We start from the raw sequence: 17,002 nt of genomic DNA on the forward strand, positions 1-17,002 counted from the left end.
ATGTACTTATTCATCGGTGATTTAATTCCTGTTTATTTATTGTTATATACTTTCAAAATCGTCGTTAATGTAAGGAATATGAAGGACTGGTATTAGCAGATATTGAAACCAGCGCGAGGACAGACAAGACTCGTCGCGTAGGGGGACTGACTGGGCTTCATTTATAAACAATTCATAATCTCACCGAACCGTTTCCATGGAGACTGGCAAAGAAGTGACGACTCTTGCATAGCAATCGGATGGCCTACTAAAAGATCTCTGTTTAAATAGAAGTGCATTAGGCTAGCGATCTGCGTGAGTCGCTTGCGGAATCTCTATAGGGCTCGTTTCTCTCTTGCCTATTTATTCCTATGTACGTGATTCTTTAGCAGTTCGCGGTTATTTTTCGATAAAAAAGCGCTTACTTCGAACAACTTATGAAATTCAATCTAAATAAGCATAGGATGTGCTTGTATGTTACTGATAAATTCATCCATTCGAAGGAATTTTTCGATACATTGCATTTATATCAAATTTCTGTTCGTTCTTTAACAAAATTTTCAGTAGAAATTGATTTTTATTTAATGCAAAAAATTTTCTGCGTGAACATTCCTGCCATAAAACTATAGCAGTGGTCAATTTAAGAGAACAGTTTATAAAAAGAGAAACATTAATATATAGGAAATAAAATACGGTACTGGAATCAGTTAAAGTGTTAAATGAACTGCAATACAAATTGTCATGTGAAAATGAAAAAGATCTTAAGACTGATTAAACTTCAACACAGAGTTTCTTAAAAACAAAACTGAATTTTTAAGAAATTAAATTTCATACTTACAAAAACTGCGAAACTAACAACTAAGATCCGGCCACCTGCGTAGCTTAGTCGGCTGAGGTGCTTGCCTGCCGATTCGGAGTTACGCACGGGCGTGGGTTCCATTCCCGCTTGGGCTGATTGCCTGTTTGGGTTTTTTCCGAGGTTTTCTCCAAACGCAAAGCGAATGTAAGGTAATCTATAGCGAATCGTCGGCCTCATCTCGCTAAATACCATCTCGCTATCACCAATCTCATCGACGCTAAATGATCTAATAGTTGATATAGCGTCGCTAAATAACAAATTAAAGAAAAAAAAGAAGACTAAGATTACGTAGGTAAGTGGAGTCCTTAATGTGTGATTGGTAGAATTTTAGCGTTATTTACATTAATCACCAAGGCTTCATACTATTCATGCTGTATCTTAAAATCAGATAATGTGAATTTCACATATACAATAACTCTTGTGAATTTTCTTCGACTGGAGTTGCCGCACAATGCGAAAGTAGCAATGCACGGCGACAAGAGTAGCATAATGCTAAAGTAGCAGCAATACACGGCGACAAGAGCAGCACAATGCGACAGGATCAATACAAGGTGACAAGAGCAGCACAATACTATAGGAGCAATAGAAGGCGACAAGAGTAGCACAATGCGAAAATAGTAATGCACGGCAACAAGAGCAGCCGGAATATGATCAATACAAGGTGACAAGAGCAGCACAATACTATAGGATCAATAGAAGGTGACAAGAGCTAAACAATGCGAGAGTAGCAATGCAAGGCGACAAAAGCAGCCGCGACAGGATCAATACAAGATGACAAGGGCAACACAATGTGACAGGAGCAATAGAAGGCGACAAGAACAGACAAGAGAAGAACGAGCAATACAAGGCGACAAGAGCAGCTCAATGTGACAGAACCAGACAAGAGTAGCACAATGCAACAGGAGCAGTACAAGGTGATAAGAGCAGATGAAAGCAGCGTAATGTGACAGGAGCAATACAAGACGATAAGTTGAACAAGGCAATAAGAGCAATACATGTCATTAAAAATAACCAAGAAGTGACCTGAGTTATTTAAAGAGAGGTAGCGTAAGAAAGAGGAAATTCAGAGGTAGGCAGAGCATGAAAAGCGAATTCATTAATCAGATCGGAATCATTCCAGTGGAGTCCAAGAAAAAATGTCACCCAATCAATTATCATCATATCGATGGCTGAGAACCAGACTGTTCTAAGTCCAACTTTTTATAAGAAAGAAATCTGTGTTTCATTGTGTTCCAGTTCTTGTCAGCATGTATGAATCGAAAATAATTGTAAATATTCCTCTCCATAGGGTTGCATGAAGCTATTCCAAATTGTTTCATGAAGCTTTGAATGTCAGGAGCTTAAAATAGCTGTCCTGAAAAAAAAAATAGTAAAATGGACTTGAAACAGTCTGGTTCTGGGGCATCGATATCCCGACAAATACTTTTTACAGAGCTTTGCGAAAAAGACTACAATATATTCAAATTGCAGGTTGTTCGAAAAGTGACAGCTCCAGGCTGTTACTGTAATAACATTGGAGACCTCTTATACTTTATTTTAGCCTGTTTTTAACTATTTCAGATGATAGATTTAATGAGGGGAAGTGATGTGTTACTGAAATGAGAGAAGGAATCAGCAGTGCCCGAAAAAGAAACACTTCGCAACGTCTGATTTGTCCACTACATATTCCATCGGACCTGGCAAAGAAATTTCAGATGCTACGTCCCTGAACTTTAATTAGCAGACTTTATTCCTTGTAAGTTTAAGAAGATTTCTAGTTGTAAACTCTATCTAGCGGAGAGAATGAGGAATTTCGTTCGAAGCTCTAAGAATATAGGTAGATATTTATTCTAATGCCTTTAAGAATATCGCTGACTGTAACTTATACAGAAGGGATGCAGTAACCAGCTTCACTTTCACACTTTTTCCCAACCGAGTTGGTGTACACTGCGTCACCAAATTATCTAAAGTGTGTCAAGTAGATGATGTAAATAACGCCATCGACATGTAAAGTGCGGCACTCTAATATTTTTCTTCCCACTTTCCCAGACTTAGGACTGGCTACGAAATTACATAGGTGTGATTAAAAATGTTAGGCTTAATAACTTTGTCACTTATAAAATGGTCAAAAATGTTAGGCTTAGTAATTTTGTCGCTTGTAAAATGAACATTCCTCTGAACTTCATTCCTTTTTCATGAACACTTTGTTTTCATATGACGCCTACTTAATGAAATCAAAACGGCATATTTCATTGTTTGTGTATGGGTGTGACCACTTGCATTGGCGAGAATACTTGTCATTTATTTTAGCCGATCTTCTTATCGAACAGTTCTTACTTTTAAGTAGGGACACATTTGGAATTAGAGAAGTACATCTAAGGAAAGGAAAATGTTGGGAGAAGCGTGGTAAAACATGAAATTATATTTTGCATGAAATGATTCTACTGCATTTGTTGTTTCTTTGTATTCAGTGGATTGTTCATTCGCCCATAATGTGGGTGGAAATGGGGCGACTACAGAGACATTCACTTTGTCAATTTGCAAAAATGGAAGCCCAAAAAATATACTAAAAACTTTCCAATATCCGAAGTCCCGTTGTGTACACTTTCGCTAAGCCTAATTCAACTATTTTGTGGTACCAGCGCTATGTATGGCCTGTTCAAAATCACTCACAATTGTTGCAGGATAGAAAGTTAATCATCGAGTAGTACATATTTCCTGAATTCGACGGAAAACATGTATGTAGTTTGCAGTCGATTTGGCAACAACAAATAGAACAATGGCGATTTTTTTTTATCCAGGAATTCTGAGTAGCTGGCAAAAGAATGCAGTGCAGTATTACACCTGAAGCAAATTACAATCGTAGTGTAGTTTACAAAGCTTCATGCCGCACCCTACATATCTAATTTTCATTCAATTACAAAATCTGGGTAAACTGTGGCGCACATTACATGCACCCATACAGAGAGTTTTATGCAGACCGGTCCCAGGTAGTAATGTTCCATCGACTTAATGACCATAGTGGGGACCGCCCGTCCTGAGGAAGCTAAGCGGTAAAGGGTGCAATGGAACTGGTCTGCTTAGGGCAGCGTGCACTACCCGCCGCTCGGCAACAGACTTTGTTAGTTAGGTTGTAGTGGGACCGTTCTGCATAAGAACTCTCTCTATTTTCATTTTTATGTAATTTATATTTATATTTAATTTCCTGTTTGTTTTAAATTTAATTTAAGTTTGGATCTTTGGTGCATAATTTTCTTGGAGCATTTTTTGCAGTAATAGTAATTCATTGTACAGTTTGCGCGCAGTGAGTGCCACACTTTTTTTTTTTTATTGTTCAACAGAAAGACGAACTTGTTAGAATCTGCCAGCAGAATCTCAGATGATATCAGGAGGAAGATAGTCAGTTCTTACATCGCATTGTGAAAGGTGTTGAGTAGGGGGTGGATATTGATGACCTAAAAATCTACTTAAAATTATCATTAAAATGCACTTTTATTAAAGGAAAAATGACACAAAATTAAAAGAAAATCACATTTAAATATTATTCCAATACTCGCACCACAACTTTTTAAAAATCAGTCACCTCGTTTCAATGAGTGCCCTGCAAATTTCGGAGAGAGGCGGCAACTTCCTGGAATTTAGCTAAGATAAAGGAAAAGAATATGCAACAAAATGAAGGTTTTAAGGAAGAACTATAGATTTTAATGAGGGTTTATAATGTGTTTCAATCAGGGGTGGTCCATGTCAGTGCCTTCATTCTCTGTCTTCTCCTACTTCCGCGCTTCACTTTTGTTACCAGATCTTCCAGCTGAGGAAGTGTGAATGATAAGACAAATTCTTGCAATCTTTATGTTAAAATACTGTCCTGTCCAGGACACGTGAAAGTTTCCCCCCTTCCAAACATAAATTCTAAAGACACCCTCGTACCGACAAAAGAACAGTAGCGGTCAAAGCCCTCACTTAAACTAAGCTGTCAAGCATTTTATATTACTCATATTACTTCCGTTGTGTGAAAAGAACTTTTCAGTGGAATGAGGGATGGACTTTCAGAGTCTGTTCCAAACTCTAAAACTCAAACTTCACTGTTATTCACTTATTTAGTAAGTAATTACTACTGACCTATTTGCTTAGAAAATGATTTAACAGACCTATCGGTAAGGAAGAAAGTAAAATGCATTCCAAATAATCTAAAAGTTCTTCAAAGTATTAAAACTTACCAAAAAATATATAAAAGTGACCTGTTAGTTCAAAAACGTAAAAAAATGCAATGTAAGAATATTTTACGTTGATATTAACGTAGAAAGGATTTCTATATTAATAGGCATGGTCCTAATGTGAAAAATAAGAAGATGACTTTTCATCAACATCCGCCCCCTAGTGATGAGATAATTATAATGCCATCATTTAGAGCCACACTTCCTTCAGCCTAACATGAAATGGAGATATACCAGATCTCCCCGCCCTGAAAAACGCAAGTTACTAGAAAATGCAGAGACGTAATACTGGAGCGCGGACAAATGATCAATGCCTAGCTCAATACAGACATTCTCATACGTCTTAAAATAACAATACTAAACGCCCAGACCTTTTGACAAGAAGAGTGATTTTACGAAATGACAATGCTCGAATTCACACTGCCAGTTCGACATGGGACGATTTGCAAAGGTTTTACTGGAAAACGCTGGAAAACTCTACCATACGTCTCTTACAACGCAGCTCCATGCGATTTCCATATTTTGAAAATTTGAAGCAAAGTCTGAAGGGAACCACATCTCCATCGGAAGGAGCAGTGCAAGGTGCTGTTAAACATTGGTTAACCTCCAGATCACAAGGATTCTATGAAGCCGGTATCTGTAACATGATGTTACAGTGGGAGAATTGTGTTAAAACTGTGAAGAGTTTCAGGTACTAAGTTTAATTTCTTTTTTCTCATTTTGTATAAAAGAACAGATTTTCAAATACTCAAGCATCGTCCTGTGCCCAAGTCTTTCCTGTCATTCTTCTCTATCTTCCCAGGCTCCTACTTCTAAACCCCTCATTTTCATAGCACCTGCAATTCCTTTTATCCATGTAACTGGTCTTCTTCTTCTTCTTCTTCTCCTCCTCCTCCTTCTCCTCCTCCTCCTATTTCCCGTCAGTATCCAACCTAAAATTCGTTTTGGGAACCAATCGTCATCCATCCTCCTAATGTGTCCATACCATGTCAGCTACTTACTGTATCATATGTATATTCTAAAATATAACCTTCATATTTCATCCGTCTTTAATCTCCTCATTTCTCACTCTGTCTAACTTTAAACACCTTGCTGTTTTTCTTAAAATAATCCACTTCAGTGGAGGTCAATTTAGATTTTGTTTTTGAATTTAGTTTCCAGATTTCTGCTGCATAGGTTGACGTACTGCAAATTACTGTTTTGTATATTTTTATTTTATTTGCTTTTAAATTTGTTTGTCCTATAAAATTCCATTTGACATACGTCTTCAGAATTAGTGAAGTTTTTGCTATGAAGTGTTAAAAGTGTACTATCAAGATGTAACTTATAGTCTTTCTTTCTATTGGCGATAGTCGTGTTTCATTAACGACCTAATATATAAAGAGATACCGGTACTTGGTGTGTCATATATTTACTGACTTCGGTCATGAATAATGATTCGTACAGTTTTGTTTTATAGAGGTTCTCATCCTTAAAGCTGTAGTACGTGCTCACCGGAAGGCTCTGTTGCCTTACACCATGCCACAGCCAATTGACCAGCTACGTGAGAAAGATATAATGCGGGAACATATTTATGACTTCCTATATGTTAAGTTACATTGCATTAGAGCTATGTTTAATTGCGATAACCAGATCTAAAATGAAGCAAATAAAGTACCGGTACTTTATTTGCTCCCTATTGAAGCCCGTTGTTCTCTGCAAGCTAGTCGACTACGCAGATCTCAAACTCCTGTAGGGAAGCCTCCGTATGAACTCATAATAAAAATCTTTCCCTACCATTCCTTTTTCCCTTATTGAATCGATGATTAATTTTAATATGTTCTGCAAACTTGAAAGCTAATTGAAAGATCTCATTTTTATTAATAGGCAGCAGATAGCTGTCCAACATTTTTTATAATTGTAGAATGCTTCGTCCTGTTAATCAGTAAAGGTACGTACTACCAATGAATGGTTTCATGGATACCTCATTTCGCGACGAAATTACGAATAATTTTATATTGTCCCCTAATATGCTTTCAGGCACAGAAAATTCACAACTCGCTACTCTTATGTTCATTTTACCACTTCTAACTTGATCAGTGGCTAATTTCATACTGTCCTCTGTCCAGTTTTATTCATTCCCCCCCCCCATTTTTGTCAGAAACCAATAAAAGAATAGAAAAAATTGGTATGGAAACAGTGAATATCACTACTCGATACCATCCGCCAATAGCATATTCAATACTGTCCTCCTGACACGCGAAACATAACCAGTCATGATACCAAACCTACTAAAACTAAAACAAAAGTATGATACCTGCTAATCAGTGGCGTATGCTGAACCTAGAGTATGGGTGTGCTGTCAAATAAATATATGTAATTAGTCTATAGTCGCACGAGTTTAGTAGAAATTTCAAATTCATTAACTACTCGTGCTACGTGAGTAAATAAACCATCCGCTGTTCTATCAGCATTAACATTTACAAAGCCCAAGAATCTTTCATAGGCATAGCAGAGTTTGTTCTCAATATCAGAAGTTCCATCAAGTATTATAGCTACAAATGAAACAGTTAATTTCATTTTTTATTTCTTCTTTTCCTACATCAGTAATAGTTTTTATGGTATCATTTTGAATCATGGATAAGTTCCTGGAAACACTGTGGAATAATTTAGATGGTTTTCTAAAAGTACACCATATTTTTTTAACACATTAAAAAATTCTAAAAAAATTCCCTTGTTCAAAGAACTATCTGATTCATGTCCCCGTAGAGGGAGCTCCTGGTTAGCTAGAAAACAAATAGCGTCAATGATTCGCATTAATGCAGCTCTATTTTTCTTTACCCCTTCGTTGTATTTATTGGTATCAGTTCTTCGTTGATCATCAAGTAAAGTATCAATTCACTTGAATAATTTCAAGGGAAAAATTGTTCCGGGGCCGGGTATCGATCTCGGGACCCTTCGCTTAGCGCACGAATGCTCTACCGACTGAGCTACCCCAGGAACCATAAACGACACCGTCATAATGGCATTTAATTTGTGTGGATATAAAGGGAAGACTTGTGACGGTGTCGTGTATGGTTCCAGGGATAGCTCAGTCGGTAGAGCATTCGTGCGCTAAGCGAAGGGTCCCGGGGTCGATACCCGGCCCGCAACAATTCTTCCCTCGAAGTTATTTAAGCCTGCTTCACAGGGAGCTTTTACCTGAAAGTCAGATTTGCATATCAATTCACTGTTTGCCGAAATGTTTTGATTTCAGGAAACATTGTACGTGGGTTTGAGATTTTGAATGCTTTTGCTGTGCACTACACAAGTGATTTAAGTCAGCAAATCCATATTTACTCCAAAACCTCATTTTTGTTAGAAAACAATAAGCATGGCCAGCAAAATAACCTGTTTGAAATTTCACAACCTGCTAACCGTTCTACATTTTCATATTGTGAAATAGAAAAATGTCTTGTGTATTGTCCGCTTTTTGTTTTATATTGTTGCACTAAATTCGGAAGTGACTGTGTAGGTCTACCTTTATTCACTATATGTAATTATTTCTCTTCTAGTGGGCGAGAAGAGAATGACTTTTCAAAAGATATTTTACAGTATACATTTACAAGTGCTATTGCCATTAAATAAGTAATTGAAATTGTTCACCTACGCTGGCACACAGTTATGAACCCTAATAAAACCTAAACACAGTAAATTCACTCACACAAGCAGTCAAACACAATATTTTATAAGCAGACACCGGAAGTTTAGGCATTATGAATCATTAAAATAGGCAGGCAAAAAGGCATCATAAGTAGCTAAAATAGGAAGACAAAAAGGCATAAATAGCCAAAAAATACCCAATAAAAGGCAATTACAAAAACCTTGCACTAGACCCACAACCTTGTACTTTCCACAAAGGTACTTCGGCAGCAAGATAAGCTTTACATATGTCGAATGCAAATTGAGATTTTCAACTCGATGTTGCAATTACTATTGGAAGCAAAGAAATTTGTTCCCAGTAGCCTTGGAAAGTGTATTTTTGTGTTTTGTTGTATTGATATGTTGCGATATGAAATATTTAGCTAGCTACAACAACATCGCAATGAAAACTGAAAGAAAAATAACCGTTAAAAATATCGTTAGACCCGCACTCATTATTGCCTTGTGAAATAAACACAAGCGATAATTAAAACGCTTCCTGTTATACATTTTTGCACGGCAGCATTCACTGTTGCAAAGAGAATATGAACTGATTGAAAGCAATATACATTCGGTGAAGTCACTTTCTTTGTAGCGGTTATAGAAATAAATTAAAATATACCTGTAGGCAATTTTTAATAATAAATTAATAAATAATAGATAAATAATCAAATAAAAGCAAAAAAAGCATTTATTTTGTAAATTAGGCATTTATATTTAAAAAGGCAGAAAAGAGCAACATAAAACTGTGACGTTTCAATCACAGAGGTATAATTCGTAGAGATTTACTTTCAAAATGAAGATAGATTTAACACATTTAAAAATACATTCTGCCAAAGTTCCGGTCTCTGATTGTAAGGCTACAATAATTGACAAGTTGAGCTGCCTGTATACAGGACAGCTTGCGAGCTTGAGAGAAGCGAGCATCCCCACCACTTCATCGTGAGCGCGCAGAGAATCATAGCAGTAACTCTCAACCGAGAATGTTCTTTTATACGGACAGGACAACCAGACCACTAGACCTCATTCCATTTCGTCAGACAGAGCGTAGCCTACGTTATAAAACGAAAGCCGTCTTGGGGATGGTGTGCACATTCAACCAGCAGGTATTTAAAATATTTAAATGGTAATAAATTAAAATTAGTTTTTGCACTATATACGTCAACTTCCAATGAGATTATCACGCATTTAAATTGTGATAAATGAAAATTGTTGTTGCATTATATAAAATAACTTTAAAAAATGAGATTACCGAAATAAAAGAGCAGAACTTACAAAACATTCGACGTGTTCACTTCTTCGTTCACTGATTCACAATGGCGTCCACATTCATTTTACACAAGAAACTAATACCACCTGGCCAATAAGTGCTGCAATCTTGCGCTGAAAACTCGAAACTTCCCTTGTCCGATGTCAGCCGCCGTCCGATACAGTCCGACCTTCCCTACAAAATACAAGTGATAAAATTGTATGTAGCCATGAAAGGAATAACATGAAGTTAAAAACATTGATCACAGTTGATTAAATCCTATAGGCCAATAATAATAATAATAATAATAATAATAATAATAATAATAATAATAATAATACTTACTTACAAGTGGCTTTTAGAAAATCCGGAGGTTCATTGCCGCCCTTTCATAAGCCCGCCATCTGTCCCTATCCTAAACAAGATTAGTCCAGTACCTAGCATCATATCCCCCTTAATTTTATGTTGGGGTTTCGTAACAAGCCCTTTTTTTACGGCGAGGGTTGTTAGCTCTTCGCCAAACCCGCTAGCTGGAGGACCACCCCTTATCGGCTTTCCGCGACTGCTTATTCAGTATATTCACAGCTATACTTGGGGACAAGCCTTAAAGTTCTCGTCCCATATTTCTGCCTGAAAGCAGATTTAGCACGTGCCAAACGTCAGATTTTACTAATTACAATATGTTATGAACTCTTTCATTATCATGACCGTGTTATTTGGGAATTAAAATTTATTAGAGACAAAAATTAAGAAAGTCCATGCAAATATTAAAAAAAAAATAAATACACTGAACCACAAACCGTTTATAGCAAAAGAATGGAAACATGAAAAATAAATTGGCAGATAATATAGAAACAGAGAAGGAACTGGAATTCTGTGCGTTTGCATGGAAAGTAGAATGGAATCTTTTCTCCAGGAGTTTGAAGGTACAGGGCTGAGGATTCGACTATGCTGGAAAACGTTATCTAATACATTTGAAGATCTCTCCGGAATAAAGAAGTAACGAACAAAACTGTAATTCATGTTTCAGGAGAAAGGAAACTAATTTCAGGGGCATATTTTTTAGGGCTATATTTACTATAACAATCATTTGACTAATCAACGATACAAGTGTGTTCAACCATTGAATGCGAAAATTAATTTTTATAAACAAATGCTTCAAATTTACTTTTGTCACTTAAATCACTTATTTGAAGAATTTGATGTTATAATATCCTTTTTCCGGGGAGGTCTTCAAATTGCAGAGGGTTCTTCCAAACGTTTTAAAACTTTATTTCCAAACCAATCTTCCAAAATTTCTGTATTCACTGTTTCATTGTAATCGGATGGAGGATCGATCACCTTTATGGTATGTGTGTCATGGCGGAAAGCAGCTAGCAGCTAAGAAAACGCTCCTCACTCAAGTGTGTTTTTTGAAGGTGTATATAAGTTTAAGAGTAATAGAAATAATCGCAATAAGTTTATTTATAGTCGATTGTTCGGTACATTAATTAAATTCTGTATTATCATCATGACCCGCGGAAAGAAAAGCGAGGAATCAGAATCAGTTGAGGATGTGGTGAAGCGTGTTGTGAAGGCAACGTGGGCAGAGGAAGCCATGGCGCAAGGTATTGCCAACCTTATACGTGAGTCGATTTGTGAAGAACTAAAAAAAACAATCGAAATGAACACTTCTGTAATTCAGGACCTGAAGAACGCACTAGCAGAACGTGATATCAAAATAAAATCTCTGGAGGAGAAGCTAGTGAGGAAGACGGACGATCTGGAGCAATACCAGAGAAGGCAGAGTCTTCGCATCTTTGGAGTGGAAGAAACTGAAGGCGAAAACACGGACTGCATCGCCAGAGACATCGCCGTAAAGATTGGTGTGGAACTTAGTGACACTGACATCGATCGCAGTCATCGTGTTGGACGTAAAAGTGAAAATAAGCATAGGCCAATAATAGTTAAGTTTGTTAGTTATCGAAAACGCAGTGAAATGTATAGGAATAAAAAGAAGCTTAAAAATAGCGGTATTGTGCTTAGAGAGGATCTAACCCAGTTACGGTACAAACTTTTACAGGACTGCATCACACGTTTCGGATTGCGCAATGTATGGACTGTTGATGGCGCAATTATGGTGAGCACCGAAAATGGAAAGAGACGTATTACATCCGCAGCAGACATTGAGTGTTGAGTGTTTTTTCTCTTGTGCTAGTTTTAAGTAAGCTAACCAATTAACCTATAGAATAGCTGCGCTAAGTGGTAAGTACAGTTGTTAGTTTCAATAGTTCGTAAGTTGGCACCATTGAAACTCCGACAAGTGTAAACCTACCAACAACCCCTAGCGAGCCACCTCTGGCTGTAACTCACCCTCTTTTAACAATAGAGCCAAGCCTGTCTAGGAATGTCACCGACCCTCCACTTTCTCTTTCCACACCGACTACAGCTGACCTCCTTAAACAATCTTTCACTTCCCACCCCACTCACCTTAAGGTAGCACACGTCAACACTCAAAGCGTTATTTGTCATTTCAATGAATTCTATTCCATATTCGCTCCAAATGATATGCATGCAATTCTAATTTCCGAAAGCTGGTTGAAACCTACACTGTCCTCTTCTCTTGTAGATATTAATGGTTATGTACTGTGTCGAAATGACAGAACAGGCAAAGGGGGCGGCGGTGTAGCAGCTTACATTAGATCTGATCTTCGACCTAAAGTTATTCTTCATTCTCCCTCAGAGTACAGTGCACGGCCTGAATATTTATTTATTGAAATTTTTGCAAGTCTACAAAAGTGTCTTCTGTGCGTTGTCTATATACCACCGAAGATAAATCATTTAACTGACGTAGAAAATTCACTTTTAGACATTTTGCCGCTTTATGAACACGTTGTAGTAATGGGTGACTGTAACAACAATCTTCTAGTAACGTCCCCTTCCAGTGTACGGCTCTCAAACATGTTTGCGGCCTGCAATATGACAATTCTACCGCTCCAAGCCACTCATCACACAGAGACTGCAGAAACACTACTAGACATCATAGCAACTACAAATCCCCACAAAATAATAACGCACGGACAACTACCGGCGCCTGGGATTTCTGCACATGATATTATATTTGTAGAGTATTCATTGCAGTGTCCTAAGGCAACACCAAAACGCATTCAGTATAGGGATCTGCGACATATCAACGACGCCCCTTTAATTTCTGACGCGTTATTACTGCCATGGCGTGATGTTTGGACTCTCCGTACAGTAGACGAAAAAGTACAAGCTTTTAACAACCTTGTTATTACATTATATGACAAACATGCCCCAATAAAAACTAGACGCATTACGAGACCTCCAGCTCCCTGGATGACTACAGAAATCCGATCATTTGTTGAGAGACAGAGACGAAGCTTTTCGGAAATTCAAGAGACTAAAAAGTGACATAGATTTCTTGCGGTACAAGCGACTAAGAAATATGACCACACAGACGATTAGAAATGCTAAGCTTAGACATGCTTACAGCCTCATTGAACCTGATATTAGAGCATCCGATATGTGGAGAAATGTTAGGTCAATGGGACTGGGACAATCTAAATCACAAATTGACAATACTATTTGTCTAGATGATTTAAACAGTTACTTCACATCCACCACTACCCACGCACCTGACGCCGCAACGAAACAACAGACTATTAATGAATTAATCTCTACACCCGCCCCAGCACGAGACAAGTTCTTCTTTTCCTACATAACACCTTCTGACGTAAAATCAGCACTAAAGCGCATCAAGTCAAAATCACAAGGAGTAGACAATATAAATATAGAACTTCTGAACAAAATTATGGACATAATTCTTCCGACACTAACCCATATATTCAATGCATCTATAATGACTTCACATTACCCAGACATATGGAAAAAGGCTATTGTTCGTCCCCTTCCTAAAATTAAGTTACCTGTAACACCTAATGACTATAGACCAATTAGTATTCTTCCTGTTCTCTCAAAAGCTTTGGAAATAATTGTGCACAAACAACTGACAGATTACCTCAATACTCACAATATTCTTGACCCTTACCAATCAGGCTTCAGAACGGGACACAGCACATCGACTGCACTGCTTAAAGTGACTGAGGATATACGTGAAGCTTTAGACAAAGGACAGATCACAATACTAACACTTTTAGACTACTCCAAAGCCTTCGACACTGTAGATGTTGACTTACTAATTGCAAAATTAAGAGTACTGCATTTTTCTGATAATGCGTTAGCGTGGATGGACTCCTATCTTCGTGAACGCCAACAGTGCGTGTCTATTAATAATCGTTATTCCACTTGGCGTACCACGAAGACTGGCGTACCACAAGGCTCTGTCCTAGGACCTTTACTATTTTCTATTTATATTAATGATATTTCTTCTAATCTAACATCCTGCCGACACCATATTTATGCTGACGACATACAAATCTATCTGCATACTCGACCTAACTACATAAATGACGCCATAACTAAAGTTAATGATGACTTGAATTCTATATCCATATGGTCGAAAACCCACGGACTTAATTTAAATGCAAGTAAATCGCAGGCAATCTTAATAGAACATCAAAGATCGAAGTGTGACAAACAAAACTTGCCACCGATAATTGTAAATAATACTACTATTCCATACAGTACGACCGTGAAGAACCTTGGTATTTATATGGATTGTCACCTGGAATGGAATGAACAAGTGAATCACACTTCCAAAAAAATATTTTCCATTATTCACTCATTAAAGCGACTGAAGAACTTTCTTCCTGATAAATTAAAATTAATCCTTGTACAAACACTCGTGATGCCACACTTTGACTACTGCGATATTATATTAAGTAACCTAAATGCAAATTTGAGCAACAGGCTACAACGTGTGCATAATGCGTGCGTCCGTTATATTTGTAATATTCGTAAGTATGATCATGTTTCCCCGTCTTTCCAAACTCTGTCTTGGCTAAGGCTAAGCGATCGACGAGCTCTGCATTCCCTTGTTCTCTTGTTTCAAATTCTGCGCACCGCTACCCCAATATATTTGGCTTCTCGTTTTCAAAATTTATCCGCATATCATCAGCTAAGTACAAGATCTCATTATAACAATTTACTCATTATACCCTACCACAAGACATCTTTATATTCTTCATCCTATACAGTTTCAGTTGCTAGAAATTGGAACTCGCTTCCGAGTGATATAAGGGGTTTTTGGACAATAGCTTCATTTAGGTCAAAATTACATAAATTCTTACTTAACAGATGAATTGCTGATTAATATTTGTTACTTATAATGAAACTAACGTCTGTCCATTCTTATTATTATTATCTTTAATTTCTCTAAATAGATTTACAAAACCTCTAATGACAATTACATTAATATTCTCATTATAGAAATAGAAATATATATATTCTCCCTGTAACATAGTCCTAGTAAGCTTATATTAAATTAATTTTCATCATTTTACTAGCTATCTCAAATATTAAATTAATTATAATTCATTGAATTAAATTAGCTCATAAATTAAGTTACTACTTTACCTTATAGATTTATCTAAATTTAAATAAATGTGTAGTGAAGATTATTGCTGGAGAACCTTTTAAGTGTAGTGAAAATATTTGTAATTTAAATTTATGTATTGTATTGATTAAGGCTGGTTGAGTGGAAGAGAAGGCCTTATGGCCTTAACTCTGCCAGCGAAAATAAAACATTATTATTATTATTATTATTATTATTATTATTATTATTATTATTATGGTTCATACACACATCATCATCTATGAACCCCGACCTTCCGCCATAGTGTATGATAATTTTGACATCTTTGTGGTCAGAAGTTGATATCATACAATTGCCTGTGTTGTCCGATCAACTTTTCATTCGATACTTGTCAACACCGCATTTTCCTTAATGAGGGTTGGTTGCTACTCTTTCTTTGTCGGGCTAAGAGTGAGTGCCGTTAAATAAATGGTTGGAAGGGGGAGGCTTCTTTGTCATTTCCAGGAAAAAAAGAGGACAAGATTTGTCACCAACTATACCCTTCACATATGGAGGCCTTCTCCTCTATCCGCAACCTGAAGACGCGCATGCGTTCTTATTATTGCTAGAATTCTCAGTAATTTTTTCATGATCCGGAAATAGAGCTTCTTTAATATTTGCATGTCTTGTGACAAATGTAATCTTATAGATTACACTTATTAGGGGATTGTGAGGTTTCTTTCTTACGTATAAGACTTTCGCTTATATTTAATATTGTATGTATTTCTTGCATCAATTATATGATTTTAGAGCTATTTTCGATGTTGTTATATTTTTCTTTTCTCTGAAGATTTAAAGAGGCATTCCTAATTTTTGTTTTAAAATACCAATCTTTGTGTTAAATTACTAAAACTTTATGATTTTATAATGTTTTTGTTTCAATACAAAAATTTAGGTCTCGTAATATTTCAGACATCAATTTCGCATTCCTAGTTAATTATTGTTACTTTCATTATTTCCACTTAATTGCTTTCAGCTCCCTGTAAAATTTCGCTTCCCCTCGTGTAAATAGCGCCGCCTAATCGTTAACAATACAAAGTTTGGAACTTAACTATCTCGGTTCATTAACCAACATCTGACAGTAATTCAGGCAGCAAAATTCGACATTCAACAACTGTGACAAAGAATTCTGGAGTTATTTAATTTAGCAAACAGTGTTGGTCTGTCTCATATTTAATCAAGCGTACCAGAAATTAGAGCGAAAATTATATTAAAACTGAAACACTAGGCTATATCACACCTTCGAGAGAAAGTCTTTCATGCAGAAGGGACTATTTTATTTCGTTGGCTATATGGCGTGGGAGTATCTGCAGAGTAGAGTAGCACATTAACCGTTAGAAACATAAGCGAGTTCTTCAACATCTTCAAAGTCGAGGTACAGGGAAACTCACTTAGGTGCTATTGAGGCCGTCTTCATCACATCACCTTCAGTTTTATGATGAGCTATACAACACATTTCTATGTACACACATTCCTCTTAGCATTTTAAGTAACAGCAAACAGAGAATTCTTGGAAAATCTCTGTG

General features: G+C 36.8%; 1 protein-coding gene across 1 annotated transcript in view; it reads left to right on the forward strand.

Annotated features, from left to right (window-relative positions):
• The window catches only part of LOC138701512 (calcitonin gene-related peptide type 1 receptor-like), a 1,012,748-nt gene that overhangs the window by 437,792 nt on the left and 557,954 nt on the right, over window positions 1–17,002 (forward strand). The window lies entirely within an intron of this gene.

Source organism: Periplaneta americana, chromosome 6, assembly GCF_040183065.1.
Source record: "Periplaneta americana isolate PAMFEO1 chromosome 6, P.americana_PAMFEO1_priV1, whole genome shotgun sequence".
NCBI classification, from domain to species: Eukaryota; Metazoa; Arthropoda; class Insecta; order Blattodea; family Blattidae; genus Periplaneta; species Periplaneta americana.